Raw genomic sequence first — 13,021 nt, 5'->3', positions numbered from 1 at the left:
GACCCTAACATTGTACATATCCTTACAAAATGAAAACATTGGAGGGGCTGAGGGGTCAGTTTGGTGAAGTAGGGAAATGCCTCAACAAGTATTTCCCAAACCAGAGATGAAAATCCAAAACATAATCAATAAATAATCTACTTTGCTCCATATCCAGTCTCATCTCGAGGCCATACATTACTGTAATATCAGAATGGGGACCGGTTTTGCAATCTTGCTTCTAGCCATATACTTCTTTGTTAACACCACTTTACTCCAACTCTGCTATCCAGGTACACGTGCAGAATATCACTCACAATTATTAAAATTTAAATGACTTCAGAAAGTGATGGGAGTTTTCAAACCCTCAATACATTTGAAAGCTACCATGTATTGATTTAAAAGCATCTAGCTGATCCAAAATAGTGTTTTTGACAGCTGGTTTGATACAACATCGGAGGAAAGTGCCACGGCAGTGATGAACTCAAGTAGCACACGACGATTTTCATAGTATATCACACTGCTTCCCTCCAAACCTGGAATGCAACATTAGTCCAATTGTGTGGCACCTTCTACTTAGTGAAGACAGGTGCGTGACTGGTAATAAAAGCCGGAAATTCATACCAAAAGTATTGGTTGCTGGAAGCTATTATTTGAATGCTGCATAAGAGATGTACTTGTACAGCCCAGACTTGGCATTTTTCCGTGACTGACAACACAGCAACAAGCAGCTGATGCTGAAATTCTGATTTTTAAACTAACAGCGTCACCATTTGATGGAGTATTGATATCGGGCCATGAACATGGTAATCTATGACAGCCTACAATGTGTACTATTAATTCGACAATTTAGCTGCATGAAAATTTTGGACTTTGATAAGGCACAATAAGGAATTAGAAACAGATATTTAAAGATGATTGAAATAAAAATGTATTCTTTAAGATATTCACTACAAATGTCTATCTGTTCAAAACAAAGTTTCAGTCAGTTGCAAGTTATCAGATGAAACCATGTGGTTGGAGATGGGGAGGAGGCGGTTTCAATCCACTATTATATGAGGCAACAATCCAGGATTTTAATTTTTTTTTTAAATATATGAACATGAAACTTGAGCCCAGTACAACATGAATGTGCCTACTCCCAGAGTAATTACAGTGGCTGTGAATATGACACAGAGAGGAAAGACACAAGCAAAAATGAACAGCAATAATTTGAGGCAATAAAGTGGGAAGGACAAAGATCAGATGAGGAGATGAATAACATTGAGCAATGCAATGGAATATCTGCTGAGTGGTAGAATTATTCTCATGCTACATGTTTGCCAAAGATCAGAGAAGCTTTATTTTTCAAAGCAAAAAGCTTGCAATGTAATTTCCAAACAATGCACAAACTCAAACTAATTGGAAGATTGTGCTTACCATCATATTCTACTCAATATTAAAATTTTTACTGTAAACGGTCTATGCAACGTTTGACCAGTCAGCAACTTTCAATTTAGTTTTAAAACTCACCTCTTCTACAGAAAGTTGGACTACTTCCACATTAGAACAAGACAGCAGAATGTAAATAATTTTTGGCAAACGAACTTTGAGGCAGATCCAAATGCTCCCGGGTGTCAAAGTATTTGTGCAAGGTTCTTGTAAGGCCACATTAATTGTGCGCTACAAAGAAGAAAGTTTTTTTTAAAAATGTCATGGTGGCAACAAAAACGAATACTGACATCATACATCGCAAGTTTAAGCCTGATCAGAAGTAATCAGAACAAAACTAAAAATATTTGATAATGGCACACCCAAATAATATGCAATGCAGACATAAAGCAAAGTTTTTTAATTGGATATTCAAATAAAATACTTACTGAGTTAGAAATTACATCAAAAAATGTGTCCTGTGGAAAAATATTTTAGAATAAGTGTTTTTTTCCTCACTCGATAATTAAATAGGATAAAGAAATGGTGGTTCCATCGTATTTTTTTTTAAATTGTATAAAATAAAGTTCTCCACAACACCAGAAGATAGGATTCTAAGATAATTAGACAGTTTGATTGCAAAGTAATGATTGCAAAATTGGTATGATCCCCATATCGACTAATAACTTTGGAAAGCATATTTGAATTTCAAGTGACTGCCTGGGAAGGTTACATGATCAAACAAGCCAAAAATCAATAGCGAGTAAACACTATTCAGTAGGCAACCTATATTAACAACATAAAAGATTTCCCATTTAAATCAACCAAAAATCCCCTTCTATTGTGATATTTCACTCTGCTATTACGTAAGGATATCATTCTCCAGAAAAAGACCTTGTGCCAAAGTAAGTAACATCTTTGACTGCTGGCAAGGGGAGGCAATGGCCTAGCGCCATTATCATTAGGTGGTTGACCCAGGTAATGTTCTGGGAGCCCAGGTCTGAATCTTCCCATGGTACATGGTGGAATTTGAATTCAATAAAAAAAATTGTGGAAATAAGAGTCTAATGATGACAATGAAGTCATTATTGATTAGGAAATCCCATCTGGTTCACTTTAAGGAAATTGCCATCCTTACCTCTCTGGCCTACATGTGGCTCCAAGACCACAGCAATGTGGTTGTTTATTAACTGCTTTCTAGTCAATTAGGAATGAGCAATAAATGTTTGCCTAGCCAGCATGGTATCATACTGTGAATAAATAAATTTTTTAAAAAGGGACTGTTTTATACTCAGCAACCGAGCTGTAACACAACAGCCTCCCCATTCAAATCAATCCACGTGAAAATGATTGCCATGAACCAACATCTTCATCATTCTGAAGACTTCATTGTTGTGTGCTCTGTCTTTTCACACACACTTAAACCCCCCATCTACCAACACAATTCCCTCACTCTTCTGCCTGACCCCTTGCTCTTGTACAACTGCTGTCTTCTCCCTCAACCCCCACACCGCAGCATGTACCCTCTCTCTCTTTCCCATGCTCACCCTCCTACAGAAATTGTTTGCCTCCTCATGGCCCCTTCTTCACATCTGGTCCCTCACTCTTCCCATCAGTCCCCTCATTTGTGCCCTCTGTCCCACCTACTTCTCCCTCCCATAGATTTTGTTGCAATGTGCAGAATTAACGCACATCTAGCTACATACAGCCATTACTGAACTAAATTTATTTAAACAAAGGATAGGGTAATACACCAAAGTACTCAAGATCTTGCAATTTACTTCGGAGTCCCAAGGAATATATCTGTTAGACTGGGCTTGCAACAGATGATGAGGGTGCCAAGAGGGAAAGATCTATTAGATTTTCCATCACCAATTTATGTGTCACAGATTAATCTGTACATGAGTGAGAATAACCCAGTAGGAGTAACCACCACACTGTCCTTCTGAAGACAAAGTCACATTGCAATTTTCCAGCATTGTTGAAAATGACTCGAGGGAGGGTATGTGCACTACCACCATGCTAAATGGTGTAAATTCAGACAAATCCAACAAATCCAAACTGAGCATCAAGAAGCAGCAAATTTAATCACAACCTGTAACTTCATGGCCCAGCATATCCACCCATTTTACCATTAAAATTAAGCCAAAGGATGTACTCTAGTTCAATGAAAAGTGCAGAAGGGCATGCCAGCAGCTGCTCCAGGCGCACTTAAAAAAAATGACCTGTTAACCAGCAAAGCCAAGAAGGGCTCTGGCCCGAAACGTCGAATTTCCTGTTCCTTGGATGCTGCCTAACCTGCTGTGCTTTAACTAGCAACACATTTTCAGCTCTGATCTCCAGCATCTGCAGACCTCACTTTTTACTCAAAGCTAGAAAACAGGATTACTTAAGGTCAAACTTAATACCTATGCTTCAGGATTAGCGGCACGCCTGAACAAGCTGCCCAGTAGAGTTCAACACTGGTGTGTACTCAACGATGTGTAAAATTTTTCAGGTACATTCTATCCACAAGTGGGACAATCCAACTATCATCCAATCAGCTGCCTCTCAAATATCATCAGTCGACTGCGTAACCAAGTGGCATTTACTAACTCTCAGTTTGGATTCCACAAAGTGCATGCAGTTTCTGACCATATTACAGCTTTATTCCAAACACAGGCAAAACAGCTGAACTCAAGAACTTAGGTGCAAATGATTGTTCTTGACATCAAGGATCCTGGACAGAAGTCCATGGAAATTAAGTGAAAACTCTCACTGGTTAGAGACATAACTATTAAAAATAAATGTTGTGATGTATGCAGGTGAATTTTCACAGTCAAAGGAGTTCACGGCAGGAGCTCCTCAGATTCTGACTCAAATGTCTTCAGCAACTTCATCAATGACATTCCCCACAAGATCAAAGGCGGAAATGTGTGCTGATGAATGCACAATTTCACTATTATCCGAATTTCCTCAGATACTGTCGAAGTCCACGTCCATCTGCAGCAACACTCAGATAACATTCAGGCTTGGCTAATAGCGTCAATAAAACATTCATTCATTCTCCATCTCCAAGAGGGAAGCTTACCAGCACCACTTGATATTCAATGTCATTACCATCAGTGACTCCAGCTCTATCACCATCTTATGAGTTACTGTTGAGCAAAACCTTACCAATCATTTATACAGTGCATTTGCAAGAACAGGTTAGAGATTGGAAATTCTGAGGAGAGTACCTGACCTCCCGACTCCTCACAAAGCCTGACCACCATCTACAAGGCCGGAGTGTAAAAGAATATTCTCTGCTTGCCTTGAGTATGGCTTGAACAACATTCAAGAAACTTGACACCATCTATGACAAATCAGCACTTTATTCAGCATCTCAACCATCACCGAGAAAGGGTGGAACAGTGAGTATCAGTGCCTGCTAAACCTGTGAACTCCAAGACCTAGAAGGACAAAGTCAGCAGACATTTGGGAACATCACAATGTGCAAATTTACATCCATGGCACACACCATCTGACTATGTTCTACAATTACCATTCTTTCAGTCATAATCCGAAGTCTGGAACTCCCTTCCTAACACCATGGAGAAACCACATTAGGTGGACTGTATTAACTGAAGATGGTGGTTTACCAGCATTTTCTCAGGAGCAATTAGAAATGAGAAACAAATGTTAGCTTTCCCAGTGAAATCCGCACTTTATAAAATAATAAACTTTGGAGAAAGCACTAGTAGTGCAAAAGGGTGGTAGGCAGATTAGACTTAATCAGCCTAACTCCAAGTGTGAGGCAATTTAGGAGTCCAAGATTAATTAAAATTTTGTATTTAGAAATGGTAAGAACCCGGGCACACTTTAGAAGGATAAAGAAATTTTGGGAGTCCAAAATCATAAATCATTAAAAGTCAGTACACACATTTTAAGGATATCAAAAGAGGCTCATGAAATGTTGGTCTTTAACCCAAAGGGCACAACTCCACATGGGAGAAAGCTTATCCATCCTTATAGATGATTCAAAAATCTAACATTTGCTTCTCATTTCTAATTGCTCCTGAGAAAATGCTGGTAAACCACCATCTTCAGTTAATACAGTAGCAAGCAATTATGAAGGTAAACTATGTTAGCTTTTGATACAAAGGATCTGGAATAAAGAGATATTGAATCATACAATTTACTCTAGGCCCACTTACAGCACTTGACCATATCCTTGAATGTTATGTCATTTTTCAAACACTCATCCTAGTTTATTTATATTTTTTAAAAAGATTGTGAGGTTTCCTGTCTCAAATACCCTCCTAGGCACTCCATTCAGATTCCAACACTGACTAAAAATAATGCTTTCCCTCAAACACTGTCTAAATCTCCTAGCGTTCACAAAGTAATTTCCCCTCATTATTGAGGGGAACTAGAGGGGTCCCTCATAACTCTATACATCTTAATCAGGTCTTCTCAGTCAACAAAATTATGATATGGTGAATCATCTCAACTGGAGTCCCACATTTTCTGAATTTGACTCATTACAGAATCCCAGAGGAATGCTGAGGTTGAGAAAGTTGTGGAGGGTAAAGAAATACCTGTGGCAAATAGAGCAGAGGCAAAACTACAAAGGATCAAGATTACGTTCGAATTGTTTAGAAATATATCGTGATAAATCACGCAATATGGCCAGAAACTAGGTCCTATCATTGAAATTTATATGTGAGATTACCTATGTAAAACATCCATCATTAAAATAAGTAGACAGCTAAGAGTTCCAACTTTAGAAAACATAGATGAGTATACTCAAAAAATTGGAAGAGTAATCAATTTAGCTTCATTGTTACTGTCTGGAAATGGAAGACATTGTTATTTGTACACAAGCAAAAGGAGTCAATAGCCTAGTGGTATTATCACTGAACAAATAGAGACCAAAGTATTTCTCTGGAGACCAGATTAGACACCCACCATATCAGATGGTGGAATTTGAATTCAAGTGACTCACCCTCAGATGAAGAATTAGGTGCCCCCCAAAATGAACACCGTTTGGAAGAAACACTGAGGGCAGTGAGGGAGCAGAATGTACTATGGGTGGAGAACTTCAATATCCAACAGAAAACGTGTGGCTGGGCTGCACAATTTCTTACCAAGGTGTGCAAAGCCATAAAAGATAACATTTCAAGACTGGGTCTGGACAGGTGCTGAGGCTAGTAACAAAAGACGGTACTGAAAGGGATAGATTTTGAACACACCTAGCAACTCAAAGCAGGGCATCCATTTGGTGCTGAAGCCATCGGCATCAGAAATTCAAACAAAATCTGCAACTTCATGACCTGTCCTATCTCACCATATCCCCCAACACCCAAACAAACTACCATTACCATCAAGCCATGGGATCAACCTTGGTTCAATGAACATTGCAGCAGCGTGCTCAGGAACAGCACCAAGCATAGATAAAAATAAGTTGACAATCCATTTCTGTTTTTCTGAGGCAGCAGCAACTCGAAGAGTGGGAGTTTGCACCAGGAGTCTGCCGGAAGCAGTGAGTCACTGAGTTGAACCTTTAAAAACTTACGAGCGCGGGAGTCCTCCATTTCTGTTTTTCAGCGACAGCAGCAACAGGAAGGGCGGGAGCTTGCACCAGGGGCCTGCCAGGAGCAGTGAGTCACTGATTCGTGCTTTTAAATTTGACGTCAGAGAGCAGAGGTTTCTGGGAAAGGAGGGACTTTTATTTTTATTTCCATCCAGCTATATAAGTCAGTGCTTTCTGACATCTGCAGGAAGTGCACCCAGCTCTCGCTGCTCCAAGACCGTGTTAGGGAACTAGAGCAGGAGCTGGATGAACTGTGGATCATTCGGGAGGCAGAGGCTGTGATGGATAAGATTTACAGGGAAGTAGTTACTCCTAGGCACGAAGAAAGCTGGGTGACTCTTTGAAGGGGGAAAAAACACAGTCAGTGGAGGGATCACCTGTGGTTGTTCCCCTGAAAAACATGTATACCGTTTTGGATACTGTTGAGGGGGATGACTTACCAGGGCGATGCAGTGGGGCTCAGGTCTTTGGCACAGAGACCAGCCCTATTGCACAGAAGGGAAGGAGGGAAAGGAGAAGAGTGTTAGTCATTGGGGACTCAATAGTTAGAGGCTCAGATAGGTTTGTGGGGAGCGAACGAGACTCTCAGTTGGTGTGTTGCCTCCCAGGTGCCAGGGTCCGTGATGTCTCGGATCGTATATTTGGGGTCCTGAAGGGAGAGGGTGACCAGCCGCAAGTCGTTGTCCATGTAGGTACCAACAACATAGGTAGAAAGAGGGATAGGGATGTAAAGCACGATCTGGTTTGTTACCCGTACCACGTGATAGCGAGGCAAGGAATAGGGAGAAATATCAGCTGAACACATGGCTGCAGGAGGGAGGATTTCATGTTCTTGGATAATTGGGGCTCATTCTGGGGAAAGTGGGACTTGTACAAACAGGACGGTCTTCACTTGAACCAGAGGGGCACTAATATTCTGGGTGGGAAATTTGCTGGTGCTATTCGGGTAGATTCAAACTAGCTCAGCAGGGGGATGGGAACCGGAGGTGCAGTTGCAGTGCACAGGAGGATGTGAGTAGGAAGGACAGGGACAGGATTTCAGGGTCACAGGAATATGCTGGCAGACAGTTAAGTGGTTTGAAGTGTGTCTACTTCAACGCCAGAAGTATGCGAAATGAGGTAGGTGAACTTGCAGCATGGATAGGTACCTGGGATTTTGATGTTGTGGCCATTTTGGAGACATGGATAGAGCAGGATGAGGAATGGATATTGCAGGTTCCAGGGCTTAGATCTTTCATTAAGAACAGGCAAGGCAGTAAAAGAGGGGGAGGCGTGGCCTTGTTAGTCAAGGATAGTATACAGTGACAGAGAACTTTTGATGAGGACTCATCTACTGAGGTAGTGTGGGCTGAGGTTAGAAACAGGAGAGGAGAGGTCACACTGCTTGGAGATTTTTTTAATAGGCCTCCGCAGAGTTCCAGGGAGACGGAAGAGAGGATTAGCAAAATTATTCTGGGTAGGACTGAAAGGGAGGGGGTGGTCATTATGGGGGACTTTAACTTCCCCAACCTTGACTGGAAATGCTATAACTCCAGTACATCGGATGGATCAGTCTTTGTTCAATATGTACAGGAGGATTTCCTGACAGTATGTCAAAGGGCCAACAAGAGGGGAGGCCACACTGGATCTGATGCTTGGTAATGAACCAGGCTAGGTGTTTGATTTAGTTGTAGGTGAGCACTTTGGAGAGAATGACTATAATTCAGTTACGTTTTAGTTTAGCGTTGGAAACATGCCACAGGTCAAGAGTTATCGATGGGGCAACAGCAATTATAATACAATTACACAAGAATTAGGATGCATAGAATGGGGGAGTGGGATGCAGACAATGGAAATGTGGAGCTGGTTTAAGGAGCATATATTGCATGTCCTTGATAGGTATGTCCCTGTCAGGCAGGCAGGAAGTGATAAGGTAAGATAACCGTGGTTACAACAGAAACTGCATCTCTTGTAACGAAGAAGAAGGCGGCTTGTGTTGATGAGGCAAGATGGTTCAGTTGAGGCGATGGAGAGTTACAGATCAGCTAGGAAGGATTTAAAGAGAGAGTTACAAAGAGCAAAGAGAGGACATGAGCAGTCTTTAACAAATAGAATAAAGGAGAATCCTAAAGCTTTCTATAGATATGTGAGGAATAAAAGGATGATTAGGGTAGGAATAGGGCCAATCAAAGACAGAAGTGGGAAGTTGAGTGTGGAGATTGGAGAGGTGCTAAACAAATATTTCTCATCGGTTTTCACTCAGGAAAAGGAGAATATTGTTGAGGAGAAGAATGAGGTACGAGATATTAGACTAGAAAGGGTCGAGGTTAGTTACAAACAGGTGTTATCAATTCTAGAAGGAGTGAAAGTAGACAAGTCCCCTGGGCCGGATGGGATTTATCCGAGGATTCTCTGGGAAGCTAGGGAGGAGATAGCAGAACCTTTGGCTTTGATATTTGAGTAGTCAATGTTTACAGGTTTAGTACCAGAGGACTGAATGATTGCAAGTGTTGTGCCCTTGTTCAAGATAGGCAGTAGAGATGACCCAGGTAATTATAGACCAGTGAGCCTTACTTCTGTTGTCGGAAAGGTTTTGGAAAGGATTATAAGAGATAAGATTTATAATCATCTAGCAAGCAACAATTTGATTTCAGATTTCATCAAGGGCAGGTCATATCTCAGAAACCTCATTGAGTTTTTTGAGAAGGTGACCAAGCATGTAGGTGAGGGTAGGACAGTTGACGTGGTATATGTGGACTTCAGTAAAGCCTTTGATAAGGTTCCACATGGCAGGTTGTCGGAGAAAATGCAGAGGCATGGAATTGAGGGTGATTTAGCAGTTTGGATTAGAAACTGGCTTTCTGAAAGAAGACTGCGAGTGGTGGTTGATGGAAAATATTCAACCTGGAGTCGAATTACTAGTGGTGTGCCACAAGGATCTGTTTTGGGACCACTGATGTTTGTTATTTTTATAAATGACTTAGATGCAGGCATAGGTAGATGGATTAGTAAATTTGCAGATGACACTAAAATCAGTGGAGTAGTAGACAGTGTGAAATAATGTTATAGGGGACTTGGATGAACTGCAGAATTGAGGCGAGAGGTGGCAAATGGAGTTCAATGCAGCTAAATGTGAGGTGGTGCACTTTGGGAAGAATAACAGAGAGGCAGAGTACTGGGTTGATGGAAAGATTCTTGGTAGTGTGGATGTGCAGAGGGATCTTGAAGTCCATGCACACATATCCCTGAAAATTGCCACCCAGGTTGGTAGTGCTGTTAAGGCATAGGCGTGTTAGGTTTCATTCATAGAGGGATTGAGTTCCAGAGCCGCAATATCATGCTGCAACTATACAAAATGCTGGTGCAGCCACACTTGGAATATTGTGTACAGTTCTGGTCCCCAAATTTCAAGAAGGATGTGGAAGCACTGGAAAAGGTGCAGAGGAGATTTACCAGGATGTTGACTGGTCTGAAGGGAAGTCTTATGAGGAAAGGCTGAGAGACTTGAACCTGTTCTCATCAGCAAGGCGGCAGCGAAGAGGGGATTTCTTAGAGACATACAAAATGACCAGAGTTAAAAATCACACAACACCAGGTTATAGTCCAACAGGTTTAATTGGAAGCACACTAGCTTTCGGAGCGACGCTCCTTCATCAGATGATTGTGGAGGGCTCCACAATCACTTAATGAAGGAGCGTCGCTCTGAAAGCGAGTGTGCTTCCAATTAAACCTGTTGGACTATAACCTGATGCTGTGCGATTTTTAACTTTGTACACCCCAGTCCAACACCGGCATCTCCAAATCAAGAGGATTAGATAGGGTAGACGGTGAAAGTCTTTTTCCTAGGATGATGATGTCAGCGTGTACAAGGGAGCATAACTACAAATTGAGGGGTGATAGATTGAAGGCAGATGTCAGAGGCAGGTTCTTTATACAGAAAGTGGCAAGGGCGTAGAATGCCCTACCTGCTAATGTCGTCAACTCAGCAACATTAGGGAGATTTAAACAATCCTTAGATAAGCACATGAATGATTTGGAGATAGTTTAGGGGGACGAGCTGAGAATAGTTCACAGGTCAGCGCAACGTTGAGGGCCGAAGGGCCTGTTCTACGCTGTATGGTTCTATATCTGGTGAAGCTACAACACAGGACTACTTCTGCACCAAAAAGCATAAGAAGCAAGTGATAGAGAACTAAGCGATTCCATATAAATAGGTCAGATTAGGTTCTGCAATCCTGCCACAGTCATGAATGGTGATGTAAATGACTCACAGGAAGAGTCTCCACAAATATCTTGCATTTTCAATAGATGGAGTGGTAAGAGAGAAGAGAGCCCACCATACTAATGCAAAAGATAAGGCTAAAACATTTACATCAACCTCAGCCAGAAGCAGCACATCAATCATGCATCTCAGCCTCTGCCAGAAGGTCTCTCTGCTTCTTCTTCAGTTCTGAACACAAGTCAGTAGACTCAAAACACAAGCACAAATCTTGCTAGACCTCAGAGTTTCTCCAAATGTTTTTGTTTACTTCATACCTTTGTTCTGGTGACGTTTAATGTTTTGCGGCAATATTACAAACGTTTTACACAAATAGCTCTGAAATAAATTTTCAAATTCTAAGAAAACTTTTAATTCTGACCTTTCAATATCTGTATTTAATTTCCGCCATCTCCTTCCCAAACTGAGAACTTTCTCAGCATCCATTAGTTAGCTTGCTCATTCACCAAAATGGCCTTTAATAGAGTGATATGTACTACTTGTCAGATGTGGGAGTGTAAAGAGAGTTTAAGGGTTACTGCGGATTGTATCTGCCATAAATGCTGCTGGCTGTGAATCTTATCGGATCAAATGGATCGGTTGGAGACACAGTTAGAAGCAATGAGGAATTTGCAACAGCAACAGTATGTGATGGATGGCAGTTATGGGGGGGGGGGGGGGGGGGGGGGGGCGGCGGGGGGGGAAAGAGGGGTGAACCCCAGGGAGATAGTGAGGAATAAGATCAATCTGAGACTGCTACAGTTGATAACAGAAATGAGTCAAACAATCAGGGCAGGCAGGGACAAGGTAGGACTAATAAATTAAACTACATTTATTTCAATGCAAGGGGCCTAACAGGGAAGGCAGATGAACTCAGGGCATGGTTAGGAACATGGGACTGGGATATCATACCAATTACAGAAATATGGCTCAGGGATGGACATGACTCGCAGCTTAATGTTCCAGGATACAAATGCTACAGGAAGGATAGAAAGGGAGGTGAGAGAGGAGGGGGAGTGGCACTTTTGATAAGGGATAGCATTGCAGCTGTGCTGAGGGAAGATATTCCCAGAAATACATCCAGGGAAGTTATTTATGTGGAACTGAGAAATAAGAAAGGGATGATCACCTTATTGGGATTGTATTATAGACCTGAAAATGTGTTGCTGGAAAAGCGCAGCAGGTCAGGCAGCATCCAAGGAACAGGAGATTCGATGTTTTGGACATAAGCCCTTCTTCAGGAATGAGGAAAGTGTGTCCAGCAGGCGAAGATAAAAGGTAGGGAGGAGGGACTTGGGGGAGGGGTGATGGAGATGCGATAGGTGGAAGGAGGTCAAGGTGAGAGTAGATTCGACGTTTTGGGCATAAACCCCCTAATAGTCAGAGGGAAATGAGAAACCAACTTGTAAGGAGATCTCAGCTATCTGTAAGAAAAATAGGGTGGTCATGGTAGGAGATTTTAATTTTTCAAACACTATGGCAGTCCCAGTCTATGTTAAGGGATTAGATGGAGAGGAATTTGTTAAGTGTGTACAAGACAATTTTCTGATTCATTATGTGGATGTACATGCTAGAGAAGGTGCAAAATTCGACCTACTCTTGGGAAATAAGGCAGGGCAGGTGACTGAGATGTCAGTGGGGGAGCACGTTGGAGCCAGCGACCGTAATTCTATTAGATTGCAAATAATGATGGAAATGGATAGACTAGATCTAAAAACTTTCGAAAGCTGATTGGGACCAGATTTTCACAGGTAAAGGGATAGCTGGAAAATGGGAAGCCTTCAGAAATGAGATAACGAGAATCCAGAGAAAGTATATTACTGTTAGGGTGAAAGGAAAAG

The 13,021-nt window shown here is 41.6% G+C and overlaps 1 protein-coding gene across 4 annotated transcripts in view; it reads right to left on the bottom strand.

Annotated features, from left to right (window-relative positions):
• rbbp8 (retinoblastoma binding protein 8) overlaps window positions 1-13,021 on the bottom strand; it is a 157,720-nt gene that overhangs the window by 133,176 nt on the left and 11,523 nt on the right. For 2 of the 4 annotated variants that reach the window (XM_060822818.1, XM_060822815.1), the window contains exon 3: window positions 1,492-1,641. The exons of the other annotated variants lie outside the window; for them this stretch is intronic. The gene's annotated coding sequence lies outside the window, so the exon portion shown is untranslated. The remainder of the gene's footprint in view (window positions 1-1,491; window positions 1,642-13,021) is intronic. 4 annotated transcript variants of the gene reach the window in all.

Source organism: Hemiscyllium ocellatum, chromosome 4, assembly GCF_020745735.1.
Source record: "Hemiscyllium ocellatum isolate sHemOce1 chromosome 4, sHemOce1.pat.X.cur, whole genome shotgun sequence".
Taxonomy (NCBI): domain Eukaryota; kingdom Metazoa; phylum Chordata; class Chondrichthyes; order Orectolobiformes; family Hemiscylliidae; genus Hemiscyllium; species Hemiscyllium ocellatum.
This window is presented reverse-complemented; position numbering and strand designations above follow the sequence as displayed.